This window comes from Symphalangus syndactylus, chromosome 6 (genome assembly GCF_028878055.3).
Source record: "Symphalangus syndactylus isolate Jambi chromosome 6, NHGRI_mSymSyn1-v2.1_pri, whole genome shotgun sequence".
NCBI lineage: Eukaryota > Metazoa > Chordata > Mammalia > Primates > Hylobatidae > Symphalangus > Symphalangus syndactylus.
The window spans coordinates 151,624,938-151,643,132 of NC_072428.2; positions in this window are offsets into that span (position 1 = coordinate 151,624,938).

Sequence of the window (18,195 nt, forward strand, 5' to 3'; positions counted from 1 at the left end):
TCTGTAGAAACTGCAATTGGACATTCTGAGCGCTAAGAGGCCTATATTGGGAAAAAGAATGTCTACAAAGAAAAACTACACAGAAGAATTGTGTGAAATTTCTTTCTGTTCTGTTTGTTCAACTAAAAGAGTTGAACCTTAGTTTTGATTGAGCCGTTCTGAAACACTCTTTCTGTAGAAAATGCAAGTGGAGATTCGAAGCGCTAAGAGGTTAATAGTGGAAAAAGTAATGTCTCCAAATATAAACTACAGAGAATCATTCTGTGAAACTTCTTTCTGATCTGTGCATTCAGCTAACAGAGTTAAACCATACTTTTGATTGAGCAGATCTGAACACTCTTTCTGTAGAAAATGCAACTGGACATTTGGAGTGCTAAGAGAGTAGTAGTGGAAAAAGGAATATATTCAAATATAAACTACACAGAAGCATTCTGTGAAACTTCTTTCTGATCTGAGCATTCAGCTAACAGAGTTAAACCATACTTTTGATTGAGCAGTTTTGAAACACCCTGTCTGTAGAAAATGCAACTGGACATTCCTAGCGCTAAGTGGGTAATAGTGGAAAAAAGAATATGTTCAAATATAAACTACACAGAAGCATTGTATGAAACTACTTTCTGTTCTGTGCATTCAACTAACAGAGTTGAACCTTACTTTTGATTGAGCCTTTCTGAAACACTCTTTCTGTAGAAAGTGCAATTGGACATTCTGAGCGCTAAGAGGCCTCTATTGGGAAAAATAATATCTTCAAATAAAAACTACACAGAAGCATTTTGTGAAACTTATTTCTGATATGTTCATTAAGCTAACAGAGTTAAACCATACTTTTGATTGCGCAGTTCTGAACACTCTTTCTGTAGAAAATGCAAGTGGACATTCGGAGCGCTAAGAGGGTAATAGTGGAGAAAGGAATATATTCAAATATAAACTACACAGTAGCATTCTGTGAAAATACTTTCTGTTCTGTGCATTCAACTAACAGAGTTGAACCTTACTTTTGATTGAGCCGTTCTGAAACACTCTTTCTGTAGAAACTGCAATTGGACATGCTAAGCGCTAAGAGGCCTACATTGGGAAAAAGAATATCTTCAAATAAAAACTACACAGATACATTCTGTGAAACTTATTTCTGATCTGTAAATTCAGTTAACAGAGATAAGACATATTTTTGATTGAGCAGTTATGAAACACTCTTTTTGTAGAAAATGCAAGTGGAGATTCGGAGCGCTAAGAAGGTAATAGTGGAAAAAGGAATGTCTTCAAATATAAACTACACAGAATCATTCGGTGAAACTTCTTTATGATCTGTGCATTCAGCTAACAGAGTTAAACCATACTTTTGATTGAGCAGATCTGAACATTCTTTCTGTAGAAAATGCAACTGGACATTTGGAGCGCTAAGAGCGTAGTAGTGGAAAAAGGAATATATTCAAATATATACTACACAGAAGCATTCTGTGAAACTTCTTTCTGTCCGAGCATTCAGCTAACAGAGTTAAACCATACTTTTGATTGAGCAGTTTGGAAACACTCTGTCTGTAGAAAATGCAACTGGACATTCGTAGCGCTAAGTGGGTAATAGTGGAAAAAAGAATATGTTCAAATATAAACTACACAGAAGCATTGTATGAAACTTCTTTCTGTTCTGTGCATTCAACTAACAGAGTTGAACCTTACATTTGATTGAGCCGTTCTGAAACACTCTTTCTGTAGAAACTGCAATTGGACATTCTGAGCGCTAAGAGGCCTATATTGGGAAAATAATGTCTACAAATAAAAACTACACAGAAGAATTGTGTGAAACTTCTTTCTGTTCTGTTTGTTCAACTAAAAGCGTTGAACCTTAGTTTTGATTGAGCCGTTCTGAAACACTCTTTCTGTAGAAAATGCAAGTGGAGATTCGGAGCGCTAAGAGGGTAATAGTGGAAAAAGGAATGTCTCCAAATATAAACTACACAGAATAATTCCGTGAAAATTCTTTCTGATCTGTGCATTCAGCTAATAGAGTTAAACCATACTTTTGATTGAGCAGATCTGAACACTCTTTCTGTAGAAAATGCAACTGGACATTTGGAGCGCTAAGAGATTAATAGTGGAAAAAGGAATATATTCAAATATAAACTACACAGAAGCATTCTGTGAAACTTCTTTCTGATCTGAGCATTCAGCTAACAGAGTTAAACCATACTTTTGATTGAGCAGTTTTGAAACACTCTGTCTGTAGAAAATGCAACCGGACATTCGTAGCGCCAAGTGGGTAATAGTGGAAAAAAGAATATATTCAAATATAAACTACACAGAAGCATTGTATGAAATTTCTTTTGTTCTGTGCATTCAACTAACAGAGTTGAACCTTACTTTTGATTGAGCCTTTCTGAAACACTCTTTCTGTAGAAACTGCAATTGGACATTCTGAGCGCTAAGAGGCCTATATTGGGAAAAATAATATCTTCAAATAAAAACTACACAGAAGCATTGTGTGAAACTTATTTCTGATATGTTCATTAAGCTAACAGAGTTAAACCATACTTTTGATTGCGCAGTTCTGAACACTCTTTCTGTAGAAAATGCAAGTGGACATTCGCAGCGCTAAGAGGTTAATAGTGGAAAAAGGAATATATTCAAATATAAACTACACAGTAGCATTCTGTGAAAATTCTTTCTGTTCTGTGCATTCAACTAACAGAGTTGAACCTTACTTTTGATTGAGCCGTTCTGAAACACTCTTTCTGTAGAAACTGCAATTGGACATGCTAAGCGCTAAGAGGCCTACATTGGGAAAAAGAATATCTTCAAATAAAAACTACACAGATGCATTCTGTGAAACTTATTTCTGATCTGTAAATTCAGTTAACAGAGATAAAACATATTTTTGATTGAGCAGTTATGAAACACTCTTTTTGTAGAAAATGCAAGTGGAGATTCAGAGCGCTAAGAGGGTAATAGTGGAAAAAGGAATGTCTTCAAATATAAACTACACAGAATCATTCGGTGAAACTTCTTTCTGATCTGTGCATTCAGCTAACAGAGTTAAACCATACTTTTGATTGAGCAGATCTGAACACTCTTTCTGTAGAAAATGCAACTGGACATTTGGAGCGCTAAGAGCGTAGTAGTGGAAAAAGGAATATATTCAAATATAAACTACACAGAAGCATTCTGTGAAACTTCTTTCTGATCTGAGCATTCAGCTAACAGAGTTAAACCATACTTTTGATTGAGCAGTTTTGAAACACTCTGTCTGTAGAAAATGCAACTGGACATTCGTAGCGCTAAGTGGGTAATAGTGGAAAAAAGAATATGTTCAAATATAAACTACACAGAAGCATTGTATGAAACTTCTTTCTGTTCTGTGCATTCAACTAACAGAGTTGAACCTTACTTTTGATTGAGCCGTTCTGAAACACTCTTTCTGTAGAAAATGCAAGTGGATATTCGGAGCGCTAAGAGGGTAATAGTGGAAAAAGGAATGTCTCCAAATATAAACTACACAGAATCATTCTGTGAAACTTCTTTCTGATCTCTGCATTCAGCTAACAGAGTTAAACCATACTTTTGATTGAGCAGATCTGAACACTCTTTCTGTAGAAAATGCATCTGGACATTTGGAGCGCTAAGAGAGTAGTAGTGGAAAAAGGAATATATTCAAATATAAACTACACAGAAGCATTCTGTGAAACTTCTTTCTGATCTGAGCATTCAGCTAACAGAGTTAAACCATACTTTTGATTGAGCAGTTTTGAAACACTCTGTCTGTAGAAAATGCAACTGGACATTCGTAGCGCTAATTGGGTAATAGTGGAAAAAAGAATATGTTCAAATATAAACTACACAGAAGCATTGTATGAAACTTCTTTCTGTTCTGTGCATTCAACTAACAGAGTTGAACCTTACTTTTGATTGAGCCGTTCTGAAACACTCTTTCTGTAGAAACTGCAATTGGACATTCTGAGCGCTAAGAGGCCTATATTGGGAAAAAGAATGTCTACAAAGAAAAACTACACAGAAGAATTGTGTGAAACTTCTTTCTGTTCTGTTTGTTCAACTAAAAGAGTTGAACCTTAGTTTTGATTGAGCCGTTCTGAAACACTCTTTCTGTAGAAAATGCAAGTGGAGATTCGAAGCGCTAAGAGGTTAATAGTGGAAAAAGGAATGTCTCCAAATATAAACTACAGAGAATCATACTGTGAAACTTCTTTCTGATCTGTGCATTCAGCTAACAGAGTTAAACCATACTTTTGATTGAGCAGATCTGAACACTCTTTCTGTACAAAATGCAACTGGACATTTGGAGTGCTAAGAGAGTAGTAGTGGAAAAAGGAATATATTCAAATATAAACTACACAGAAGCATTCTGTGAAACTTCTTTCTGATCTGAGCATTCAGCTAACAGAGTTAAACCATACTTTTGATTGAGCAGTTTTGAAACATTCTGTCTGTAGAAAATGCAACTGGACATTCGTAGCGCCAAGTGGGTAATAGTGGAAAAAAGAATATCTTCAAATATAAACTACACAGAAGCATTGTATGAAATTTCTTTCTGTTCTGTGCATTCAACTAACAGAGTTGAACCTTACTTTTGATTGAGCCTTTCTGAAACACTCTTTCTGTAGAAACTGCAATTGGACATTCTGAGCGCTAAGAGGCCTCTATTGGGAAAAATAATATCTTCAAATTAAAACTACACAGAAGCATTGTGTGAAAGTTATTTCTGATATGTTCATTAAGCTAACAGAGTTAAACCATACTTTTGATGGCGCAGTTCTGAACACTCTTTCTGTAGAAAATGCAAGTGGACATTCGGAGCGCTAAGAGCGTAATAGTGGAGAAAGGAATATATTCAAATATAAACTACACAGTAGCATTCTGTGAAAATTCTTTCTGTTCTGTGCATTCAACTAACAGAGTTGAACCTTACTTTTGATTGAGCCGTTCTGAAACACTCTTTCTGTAGAAACTGCAATTCGACATGCTAAGCGCTAAGAGGCCTACATTGGGAAAAAGAATATCTTCAAATAAAAACTACACAGATGCATTCTGTGAAACTTATTTCTGATCTGTAAATTCAGTTAACAGAGATAAAACATATTTTTGATTGAGCAGTTATGAAACACTCTTTTTGTAGAAAATGCAAGTGGAGATTCGGAGCGCTAAGAGGGTAATAGTGGAAAAAGGAATGTCTTCAAATATAAACTACACAGAATCATTCGGTGAAACTTCCTTCTGATCTGTGCATTCAGCTAACAGAGTTAAACCATACTTTTGATTGAGCAGATCTCAACACTCTTTCTGTAGAAAATGCAACTGGACATTTGGAGCGCTAAGAGCGTAGTAGTGGAAAAAGGAATATATTCAAATATATACTACACAGAAGCATTCTGTGAAACTTCTTTCTGTCCGAGCATTCAGCTAACAGAGTTAAACCATACTTTTGATTGAGCAGTTTGGAAACACTCTGTCTGTAGAAAATGCAACTGGACATTCGTAGCGCTAAGTGGGTAATAGTGGAAAAAAGAATATGTTCAAATATAAACTACACAGAAGCATTGTATGAAACTTCTTTCTGTTCTGTGCATTCAACTAACAGAGTTGAACCTTACATTTGATTGAGCCGTTCTGAAACACTCTTTCTGTAGAAACTGCAATTGGACATTCTGAGCGCTAAGAGGCCTATATTGGGAAAATAATGTCTACAAATAAAAACTACACAGAAGAATTGTGTGAAACTTCTTTCTGTTCTGTTTGTTCAACTAAAAGCGTTGAACCTTAGTTTTGATTGAGCCGTTCTGAAACACTCTTTCTGTAGAAAATGCAAGTGGAGATTCGGAGCGCTAAGAGGGTAATAGTGGAAAAAGGAATGTCTCCAAATATAAACTACACAGAATAATTCCGTGAAAATTCTTTCTGATCTGTGCATTCAGCTAATAGAGTTAAACCATACTTTTGATTGAGCAGATCTGAACACTCTTTCTGTAGAAAATGCAACTGGACATTTGGAGCGCTAAGAGATTAATAGTGGAAAAAGGAATATATTCAAATATAAACTACACAGAAGCATTCTGTGAAACTTCTTTCTGATCTGAGCATTCAGCTAACAGAGTTAAACCATACTTTTGATTGAGCAGTTTTGAAACACTCTGTCTGTAGAAAATGCAACCGGACATTCGTAGCGCCAAGTGGGTAATAGTGGAAAAAAGAATATATTCAAATATAAACTACACAGAAGCATTGTATGAAATTTCTTTTGTTCTGTGCATTCAACTAACAGAGTTGAACCTTACTTTTGATTGAGCCTTTCTGAAACACTCTTTCTGTAGAAACTGCAATTGGACATTCTGAGCGCTAAGAGGCCTATATTGGGAAAAATAATATCTTCAAATAAAAACTACACAGAAGCATTGTGTGAAACTTATTTCTGATATGTTCATTAAGCTAACAGAGTTAAACCATACTTTTGATTGCGCAGTTCTGAACACTCTTTCTGTAGAAAATGCAAGTGGACATTCGCAGCGCTAAGAGGTTAATAGTGGAAAAAGGAATATATTCAAATATAAACTACACAGTAGCATTCTGTGAAAATTCTTTCTGTTCTGTGCATTCAACTAACAGAGTTGAACCTTACTTTTGATTGAGCCGTTCTGAAACACTCTTTCTGTAGAAACTGCAATTGGACATGCTAAGCGCTAAGAGGCCTACATTGGGAAAAAGAATATCTTCAAATAAAAACTACACAGATGCATTCTGTGAAACTTATTTCTGATCTGTAAATTCAGTTAACAGAGATAAAACATATTTTTGATTGAGCAGTTATGAAACACTCTTTTTGTAGAAAATGCAAGTGGAGATTCAGAGCGCTAAGAGGGTAATAGTGGAAAAAGGAATGTCTTCAAATATAAACTACACAGAATCATTCGGTGAAACTTCTTTCTGATCTGTGCATTCAGCTAACAGAGTTAAACCATACTTTTGATTGAGCAGATCTGAACACTCTTTCTGTAGAAAATGCAACTGGACATTTGGAGCGCTAAGAGCGTAGTAGTGGAAAAAGGAATATATTCAAATATAAACTACACAGAAGCATTCTGTGAAACTTCTTTCTGATCTGAGCATTCAGCTAACAGAGTTAAACCATACTTTTGATTGAGCAGTTTTGAAACACTCTGTCTGTAGAAAATGCAACTGGACATTCGTAGCGCTAAGTGGGTAATAGTGGAAAAAAGAATATGTTCAAATATAAACTACACAGAAGCATTGTATGAAACTTCTTTCTGTTCTGTGCATTCAACTAACAGAGTTGAACCTTACTTTTGATTGAGCCGTTCTGAAACACTCTTTCTGTAGAAAATGCAAGTGGATATTCGGAGCGCTAAGAGGGTAATAGTGGAAAAAGGAATGTCTCCAAATATAAACTACACAGAATCATTCTGTGAAACTTCTTTCTGATCTCTGCATTCAGCTAACAGAGTTAAACCATACTTTTGATTGAGCAGATCTGAACACTCTTTCTGTAGAAAATGCATCTGGACATTTGGAGCGCTAAGAGAGTAGTAGTGGAAAAAGGAATATATTCAAATATAAACTACACAGAAGCATTCTGTGAAACTTCTTTCTGATCTGAGCATTCAGCTAACAGAGTTAAACCATACTTTTGATTGAGCAGTTTTGAAACACTCTGTCTGTAGAAAATGCAACTGGACATTCGTAGCGCTAATTGGGTAATAGTGGAAAAAAGAATATGTTCAAATATAAACTACACAGAAGCATTGTATGAAACTTCTTTCTGTTCTGTGCATTCAACTAACAGAGTTGAACCTTACTTTTGATTGAGCCGTTCTGAAACACTCTTTCTGTAGAAACTGCAATTGGACATTCTGAGCGCTAAGAGGCCTATATTGGGAAAAAGAATGTCTACAAAGAAAAACTACACAGAAGAATTGTGTGAAACTTCTTTCTGTTCTGTTTGTTCAACTAAAAGAGTTGAACCTTAGTTTTGATTGAGCCGTTCTGAAACACTCTTTCTGTAGAAAATGCAAGTGGAGATTCGAAGCGCTAAGAGGTTAATAGTGGAAAAAGGAATGTCTCCAAATATAAACTACAGAGAATCATACTGTGAAACTTCTTTCTGATCTGTGCATTCAGCTAACAGAGTTAAACCATACTTTTGATTGAGCAGATCTGAACACTCTTTCTGTACAAAATGCAACTGGACATTTGGAGTGCTAAGAGAGTAGTAGTGGAAAAAGGAATATATTCAAATATAAACTACACAGAAGCATTCTGTGAAACTTCTTTCTGATCTGAGCATTCAGCTAACAGAGTTAAACCATACTTTTGATTGAGCAGTTTTGAAACATTCTGTCTGTAGAAAATGCAACTGGACATTCGTAGCGCCAAGTGGGTAATAGTGGAAAAAAGAATATCTTCAAATATAAACTACACAGAAGCATTGTATGAAATTTCTTTCTGTTCTGTGCATTCAACTAACAGAGTTGAACCTTACTTTTGATTGAGCCTTTCTGAAACACTCTTTCTGTAGAAACTGCAATTGGACATTCTGAGCGCTAAGAGGCCTCTATTGGGAAAAATAATATCTTCAAATTAAAACTACACAGAAGCATTGTGTGAAAGTTATTTCTGATATGTTCATTAAGCTAACAGAGTTAAACCATACTTTTGATGGCGCAGTTCTGAACACTCTTTCTGTAGAAAATGCAAGTGGACATTCGGAGCGCTAAGAGCGTAATAGTGGAGAAAGGAATATATTCAAATATAAACTACACAGTAGCATTCTGTGAAAATTCTTTCTGTTCTGTGCATTCAACTAACAGAGTTGAACCTTACTTTTGATTGAGCCGTTCTGAAACACTCTTTCTGTAGAAACTGCAATTCGACATGCTAAGCGCTAAGAGGCCTACATTGGGAAAAAGAATATCTTCAAATAAAAACTACACAGATGCATTCTGTGAAACTTATTTCTGATCTGTAAATTCAGTTAACAGAGATAAAACATATTTTTGATTGAGCAGTTATGAAACACTCTTTTTGTAGAAAATGCAAGTGGAGATTCGGAGCGCTAAGAGGGTAATAGTGGAAAAAGGAATGTCTTCAAATATAAACTACACAGAATCATTCGGTGAAACTTCCTTCTGATCTGTGCATTCAGCTAACAGAGTTAAACCATACTTTTGATTGAGCAGATCTCAACACTCTTTCTGTAGAAAATGCAACTGGACATTTGGAGCGCTAAGAGCGTAGTAGTGGAAAAAGGAATATATTCAAATATAAACTACACAGAAGCATTCTTTGAAACTTCTTTCTGATCTGAGCATTCAGCTAACAGAATTAAACCATACTTTTGATTGAGCAGTTTTGAAACACTCTGTCTGTAGAAAATGCAACTGGACATTCGTAGCGCTAAGTGGGTAATAGTGGAAAAAAGAATATGTTCAAATATAAACTACACAGAAGCATTGTATGAAACTTCTTTCTGTTCTGTGCATTAAACTAACAGAGTTGAACCTTACTTTTGATTGAGCCGTTCTGAAACACTCTTTCTGTAGAAACTGCAATTGGACATTCTGAGCGCTAAGAGGCCTATATTGGGAAAAAGAATGTCTACAAAGAAAAACTACACAGAAGAATTGTGTGAAACTTCTTTCTGTTCTGTTTGTTCAACTAAAAGAGTTGAACCTTAGTTTTGATTGAGCCGTTCTGAAACACTCTTTCTGTAGAAAATGCAAGTGGAGATTCGAAGCGCTAAGAGGTTAATAGTGGAAAAAGGAATGTCTCCAAATATAAACTACAGAGAATCATTCTGTGAAACTTCTTTCTGATCTGTGCATTCAGCTAACAGAGTTAAACCATACTTTTGATTGAGCAGATCTGAACACTCTTTCTGTAGAAAATGCAACTGGACATTTGGAGTGCTAAGAGAGTAGTAGTGGAAAAAGGAATATATTCAAATATAAACTACACAGAAGCATTCTGTGAAACTTCTTTCTGATCTGAGCATTCAGCTAACAGAGTTAAACCATACTTTTGATTGAGCAGTTTTGAAACATTCTGTCTGTAGAAAATGCAACTGGACATTCGTAGCGCCAAGTGGGTAATAGTGGAAAAAAGAATATCTTCAAATATAAACTACACAGAAGCATTGTATGAAATTTCTTTCTGTTCTGTGCATTCAACTAACAGAGTTGAACCTTACTTTTGATTGAGCCGTTCTGAAACACTCTTTCTGTAGAAACTGCAATTCGACATGCTAAGCGCTAAGAGGCCTACATTGGGAAAAAGAATATCTTCAAATAAAAACTACACAGATGCATTCTGTGAAACTTATTTCTGATCTGTAAATTCAGTTAACAGAGATAAAACATATTTTTGATTGAGCAGTTATGAAACACTCTTTTTGTAGAAAATGCAAGTGGAGATTCGGAGCGCTAAGAGGGTAATAGTGGAAAAAGGAATGTCTTCAAATATAAACTACACAGAATCATTCGGTGAAACTTCCTTCTGATCTGTGAATTCAGCTAACAGAGTTAAACCATACTTTTGATTGAGCAGATCTCAACACTCTTTCTGTAGAAAATGCAACTGGACATTTGGAGCGCTAAGAGCGTAGTAGTGGAAAAAGGAATATATTCAAATATAAACTACACAGAAGCATTCTGTGAAACTTCTTTCTGATCTGAGCATTCAGCTAACAGAGTTAAACCATACTTTTGATTGAGCAGTTTGGAAACACTCTGTCTGTAGAAAATGCAACTGGACATTCGTAGCGCTAAGTGGGTAATAGTGGAAAAAAGAATATGTTCAAATATAAACTACACAGAAGCATTGTATGAAACTTCTTTCTGTTCTGTGCATTCAACTAACAGAGTTGAACCTTACATTTGATTGAGCCGTTCTGAAACACTCTTTCTGTAGAAACTGCAATTGGACATTCTGAGCGCTAAGAGGCCTATATTGGGAAAATAATGTCTACAAATAAAAACTACACAGAAGAATTGTGTGAAACTTCTTTCTGTTCTGTTTGTTCAACTAAAAGCGTTGAACCTTAGTTTTGATTGAGCCGTTCTGAAACACTCTTTCTGTAGAAAATGCAAGTGGAGATTCGGAGCGCTAAGAGGGTAATAGTGGAAAAAGGAATGTCTCCAAATATAAACTACACAGAATAATTCTGTGAAAATTCTTTCTGATCTGTGCATTCAGCTAATAGAGTTAAACCATACTTTTGATTGAGCAGATCTGAACACTCTTTCTGTAGAAAATGCAACTGGACATTTGGAGCGCTAAGAGATTAGTAGTGGAAAAAGGAATATATTCAAATATAAACTACACAGAAGCATTCTGTGAAACTTCTTTCTGATCTGAGCATTCAGCTAACAGAGTTAAACCATACTTTTGATTGAGCAGTTTTGAAACACTCTGTCTGTAGAAAATGCAACCGGACATTCGTAGAGCCAAGTGGGTAATAGTGGAAAAAAGAATATATTCAAATATAAACTACACAGAAGCATTGTATGAAATTTCTTTTGTTCTGTGCATTCAACTAACACAGTTGAACCTTACTTTTGATTGAGCCTTTCTGAAACACTCTTTCTGTAGAAACTGCAATTGGACATTCTGAGCGCTAAGAGGCCTATATTGGGAAAAATAATATCTTCAAATAAAAACTACACAGAAGCATTGTGTGAAACTTATTTCTGATATGTTCATTAAGCTAACAGAGTTAAACCATACTTTTGATTGCGCAGTTCTGAACACTCTTTCTGTAGAAAATGCAAGTGGACATTCGCAGCGCTAAGAGGTTAATAGTGGAAAAAGGAATATATTCAAATATAAACTACACAGTAGCATTCTGTGAAAATTCTTTCTGTTCTGTGCATTCAACTAACAGAGTTGAACCTTACTTTTGATTGAGCCGTTCTGAAACACTCTTTCTGTAGAAACTTCAATTGGACATGCTAAGCGCTAAGAGGCCTACATTGGGAAAAAGAATATCTTCAAATAAAAACTACACAGATGCATTCTGTGAAACTTATTTCTGATCTGTAAATTCAGTTAACAGAGATAAAACATATTTTTGATTGAGCAGTTATGAAACACTCTTTTTGTAGAAAATGCAAGTGGAGATTCGGAGCGCTAAGAGGGTAATAGTGGAAAAAGGAATGTCTTCAAATATAAACTACACAGAATCATTCGGTGAAACTTCCTTCTGATCTGTGCATTCAGCTAACAGAGTTAAACCATACTTTTGATTGAGCAGATCTCAACACTCTTTCTGTAGAAAATGCAACTGGACATTTGGAACGCTAAGAGCGTAGTAGTGGAAAAAGGAATATATTCAAATATAAACTACACAGAAGCATTCTTTGAAACTTCTTTCTGATCTGAGCATTCAGCTAACAGAATTAAACCATACTTTTGATTGAGCAGTTTTGAAACACTCTGTCTGTAGAAAAGGCAACTGGACATTCGTAGCGCTAAGTGGGTAATAGTGGAAAAAAGAATATGTTCAAATATAAACTACACAGAAGCATTGTATGAAACTTCTTTCTGTTCTGTGCATTCAACTAACAGAGTTGAACCTTACTTTTGATTGAGCCGTTCTGAAACACTCTTTCTGTAGAAACTGCAATTGGACATTCTGAGCGCTAAGAGGCCTATATTGGGAAAAAGAATGTCTACAAAGAAAAACTACACAGAAGAATTGTGTGAAACTTCTTTCTGTTCTGTTTGTTCAACTAAAAGAGTTGAACCTTAGTTTTGATTGAGCCGTTCTGAAACACTCTTTCTGTAGAAAATGCAAGTGGAGATTCGAAGCGCTAAGAGGTTAATAGTGGAAAAAGGAATGTCTCCAAATATAAACTACAGAGAATCATTCTGTGAAACTTCTTTCTGATCTGTGCATTCAGCTAACAGAGTTAAACCATACTTTTGATTGAGCAGATCTGAACACTCTTTCTGTAGAAAATGCAACTGGACATTTGGAGTGCTAAGAGAGTAGTAGTGGAAAAAGGAATATATTCAAATATAAACTACACAGAAGCATTCTGTGAAACTTCTTTCTGATCTGAGCATTCAGCTAACAGAGTTAAACCATACTTTTGATTGAGCAGTTTTGAAACATTCTGTCTGTAGAAAATGCAACTGGACATTCGTAGCGCAGGGTGGGTAATAGTGGAAAAAAGAATATCTTCAAATATAAACTACACAGAAGCATTGTATGAAATTTCTTTCTGTTCTGTGCATTCAACTAACAGAGTTGAACCTTACTTTTGATTGAGCCTTTCTGAAACACTCTTTCTGTAGAAACTGCAATTGGACATTCTGAGCGCTAAGAGGCCTCTATTGGGAAAAATAATATCTTCAAATTAAAACTACACAGAAGCATTGTGTGAAAGTTATTTCTGATATGTTCATTAAGCTAACAGAGTTAAACCATACTTTTGATGGCGCAGTTCTGAACACTCTTTCTGTAGAAAATGCAAGTGGACATTCGGAGCGCTAAGAGCGTAATAGTGGAGAAAGGAATATATTCAAATATAAACTACACAGTAGCATTCTGTGAAAATTCTTTCTGTTCTGTGCATTCAACTAACAGAGTTGAACCTTACTTTTGATTGAGCCGTTCTGAAACACTCTTTCTGTAGAAACTGCAATTCGACATGCTAAGCGCTAAGAGGCCTACATTGGGAAAAAGAATATCTTCAAATAAAAACTACACAGATGCATTCTGTGAAACTTATTTCTGATCTGTAAATTCAGTTAACAGAGATAAAACATATTTTTGATTGAGCAGTTATGAAACACTCTTTTTGTAGAAAATGCAAGTGGAGATTCGGAGCGCTAAGAGGGTAATAGTGGAAAAAGGAATGTCTTCAAATATAAACTACACAGAATCATTCGGTGAAACTTCCTTCTGATCTGTGCATTCAGCTAACAGAGTTAAACCATACTTTTGATTGAGCAGATCTCAACACTCTTTCTGTAGAAAATGCAACTGGACATTTGGAGCGCTAAGAGCGTAGTAGTGGAAAAAGAAATATATTCAAATATAAACTACACAGAAGCATTCTTTGAAACTTCTTTCTGATCTGAGCATTCAGCTAACAGAATTAAACCATACTTTTGATTGAGCAGTTTTGAAACACTCTGTCTGTAGAAAATGCAACTGGACATTCGTAGCGCTAAGTGGGTAATAGTGGAAAAAAGAATATGTTCAAATATAAACTACACAGAAGCATTGTATGAAACTTCTTTCTGTTCTGTGCATTCAACTAACAGAGTTGAACCTTACATTTGATTGAGCCGTTCTGAAACACTCTTTCTGTAGAAACTGCAATTGGACATTCTGAGCGCTAAGAGGCCTATATTGGGAAAAGAATGTCTACAAATAAAAACTACACAGAAGAATTGTGTGAAACTTCTTTCTGTTCTGTTTGTTCAACTAAAAGCGTTGAACCTTAGTTTTGATTGAGCCGTTCTGAAACACTCTTTCTGTAGAAAATGCAAGTGGAGATTCGGAGCGCTAAGAGGGTAATAGTGGAAAAAGGAATGTCTCCAAATATAAACTACACAGAATAATTCCGTGAAAATTCTTTCTGATCTGTGCATTCAGCTAATAGAGTTAAACCATACTTTTGATTGAGCAGATCTGAACACTCTTTCTGTAGAAAATGCAACTGGACATTTGGAGCGCTAAGAGATTAATAGTGGAAAAAGGAATATATTCAAATATAAACTACACAGAAGCATTCTGTGAAACTTATTTCTGATCTGAGCATTCAGCTAACAGAGTTAAACCATACTTTTGATTGAGCAGTTTTGAAACACTCTGTCTGTAGAAAATGCAACCGGACATTCGTAGCGCCAAGTGGGTAATAGTGGAAAAAAGAATATATTCAAATATAAACTACACAGAAGCATTGTATGAAATTTCTTTTGTTCTGTGCATTCAACTAACAGAGTTGAACCTTACTTTTGATTGAGCCTTTCTGAAACACTCTTTCTGTAGAAACTGCAATTGGACATTCTGAGCGCTAAGAGGCCTATATTGGGAAAAATAATATCTTCAAATAAAAACTACACAGAAGCATTGTGTGAAACTTATTTCTGATATGTTCATTAAGCTAACAGAGTTAAACCATACTTTTGATTGCGCAGTTCTGAACACTCTTTCTGTAGAAAATGCAAGTGGACATTCGCAGCGCTAAGAGGTTAATAGTGGAAAAAGGAATATATTCAAATATAAACTACACAGTAGCATTCTGTGAAAATTCTTTCTGTTCTGTGCATTCAACTAACAGAGTTGAACCTTACTTTTGATTGAGCCGTTCTGAAACACTCTTTCTGTAGAAACTGCAATTGGACATGCTAAGCGCTAAGAGGCCTACATTGGGAAAAAGAATATCTTCAAATAAAAACTACACAGATGCATTCTGTGAAACTTATTTCTGATCTGTAAATTCAGTTAACAGAGATAAAACATATTTTTGATTGAGCAGTTATGAAACACTCTTTTTGTAGAAAATGCAAGTGGAGATTCAGAGCGCTAAGAGGGTAATAGTGGAAAAAGGAATGTCTTCAAATATAAACTACACAGAATCATTCGGTGAAACTTCTTTCTGATCTGTGCATTCAGCTAACAGAGTTAAACCATACTTTTGATTGAGCAGATCTGAACACTCTTTCTGTAGAAAATGCAACTGGACATTTGGAGCGCTAAGAGCGTAGTAGTGGAAAAAGGAATATATTCAAATATAAACTACACAGAAGCATTCTGTGAAACTTCTTTCTGATCTGAGCATTCAGCTAACAGAGTTAAACCATACTTTTGATTGAGCAGTTTTGAAACACTCTGTCTGTAGAAAATGCAACTGGACATTCGTAGCGCTAAGTGGGTAATAGTGGAAAAAAGAATATGTTCAAATATAAACTACACAGAAGCATTGTATGAAACTTCTTTCTGTTCTGTGCATTCAACTAACAGAGTTGAACCTTACTTTTGATTGAGCCGTTCTGAAACACTCTTTCTGTAGAAAATGCAAGTGGATATTCGGAGCGCTAAGAGGGTAATAGTGGAAAAAGGAATGTCTCCAAATATAAACTACACAGAATCATTCTGTGAAACTTCTTTCTGATCTCTGCATTCAGCTAACAGAGTTAAACCATACTTTTGATTGAGCAGATCTGAACACTCTTTCTGTAGAAAATGCATCTGGACATTTGGAGCGCTAAGAGAGTAGTAGTGGAAAAAGGAATATATTCAAATATAAACTACACAGAAGCATTCTGTGAAACTTCTTTCTGATCTGAGCATTCAGCTAACAGAGTTAAACCATACTTTTGATTGAGCAGTTTTGAAACACTCTGTCTGTAGAAAATGCAACTGGACATTCGTAGCGCTAATTGGGTAATAGTGGAAAAAAGAATATGTTCAAATATAAACTACACAGAAGCATTGTATGAAACTTCTTTCTGTTCTGTGCATTCAACTAACAGAGTTGAACCTTACTTTTGATTGAGCCGTTCTGAAACACTCTTTCTGTAGAAACTGCAATTGGACATTCTGAGCGCTAAGAGGCCTATATTGGGAAAAAGAATGTCTACAAAGAAAAACTACACAGAAGAATTGTGTGAAACTTCTTTCTGTTCTGTTTGTTCAACTAAAAGAGTTGAACCTTAGTTTTGATTGAGCCGTTCTGAAACACTCTTTCTGTAGAAAATGCAAGTGGAGATTCGAAGCGCTAAGAGGTTAATAGTGGAAAAAGGAATGTCTCCAAATATAAACTACAGAGAATCATACTGTGAAACTTCTTTCTGATCTGTGCATTCAGCTAACAGAGTTAAACCATACTTTTGATTGAGCAGATCTGAACACTCTTTCTGTACAAAATGCAACTGGACATTTGGAGTGCTAAGAGAGTAGTAGTGGAAAAAGGAATATATTCAAATATAAACTACACAGAAGCATTCTGTGAAACTTCTTTCTGATCTGAGCATTCAGCTAACAGAGTTAAACCATACTTTTGATTGAGCAGTTTTGAAACATTCTGTCTGTAGAAAATGCAACTGGACATTCGTAGCGCCAAGTGGGTAATAGTGGAAAAAAGAATATCTTCAAATATAAACTACACAGAAGCATTGTATGAAATTTCTTTCTGTTCTGTGCATTCAACTAACAGAGTTGAACCTTACTTTTGATTGAGCCTTTCTGAAACACTCTTTCTGTAGAAACTGCAATTGGACATTCTGAGCGCTAAGAGGCCTCTATTGGGAAAAATAATATCTTCAAATTAAAACTACACAGAAGCATTGTGTGAAAGTTATTTCTGATATGTTCATTAAGCTAACAGAGTTAAACCATACTTTTGATGGCGCAGTTCTGAACACTCTTTCTGTAGAAAATGCAAGTGGACATTCGGAGCGCTAAGAGCGTAATAGTGGAGAAAGGAATATATTCAAATATAAACTACACAGTAGCATTCTGTGAAAATTCTTTCTGTTCTGTGCATTCAACTAACAGAGTTGAACCTTACTTTTGATTGAGCCGTTCTGAAACACTCTTTCTGTAGAAACTGCAATTCGACATGCTAAGCGCTAAGAGGCCTACATTGGGAAAAAGAATATCTTCAAATAAAAACTACACAGATGCATTCTGTGAAACTTATTTCTGATCTGTAAATTCAGTTAACAGAGATAAAACATATTTTTGATTGAGCAGTTATGAAACACTCTTTTTGTAGAAAATGCAAGTGGAGATTCGGAGCGCTAAGAGGGTAATAGTGGAAAAAGGAATGTCTTCAAATATAAACTACACAGAATCATTCGGTGAAACTTCCTTCTGATCTGTGCATTCAGCTAACAGAGTTAAACCATACTTTTGATTGAGCAGATCTCAACACTCTTTCTGTAGAAAATGCAACTGGACATTTGGAGCGCTAAGAGCGTAGTAGTGGAAAAAGGAATATATTCAAATATAAACTACACAGAAGCATTCTTTGAAACTTCTTTCTGATCTGAGCATTCAGCTAACAGAATTAAACCATACTTTTGATTGAGCAGTTTTGAAACACTCTGTCTGTAGAAAATGCAACTGGACATTCGTAGCGCTAAGTGGGTAATAGTGGAAAAAAGAATATGTTCAAATATAAACTACACAGAAGCATTGTATGAAACTTCTTTCTGTTC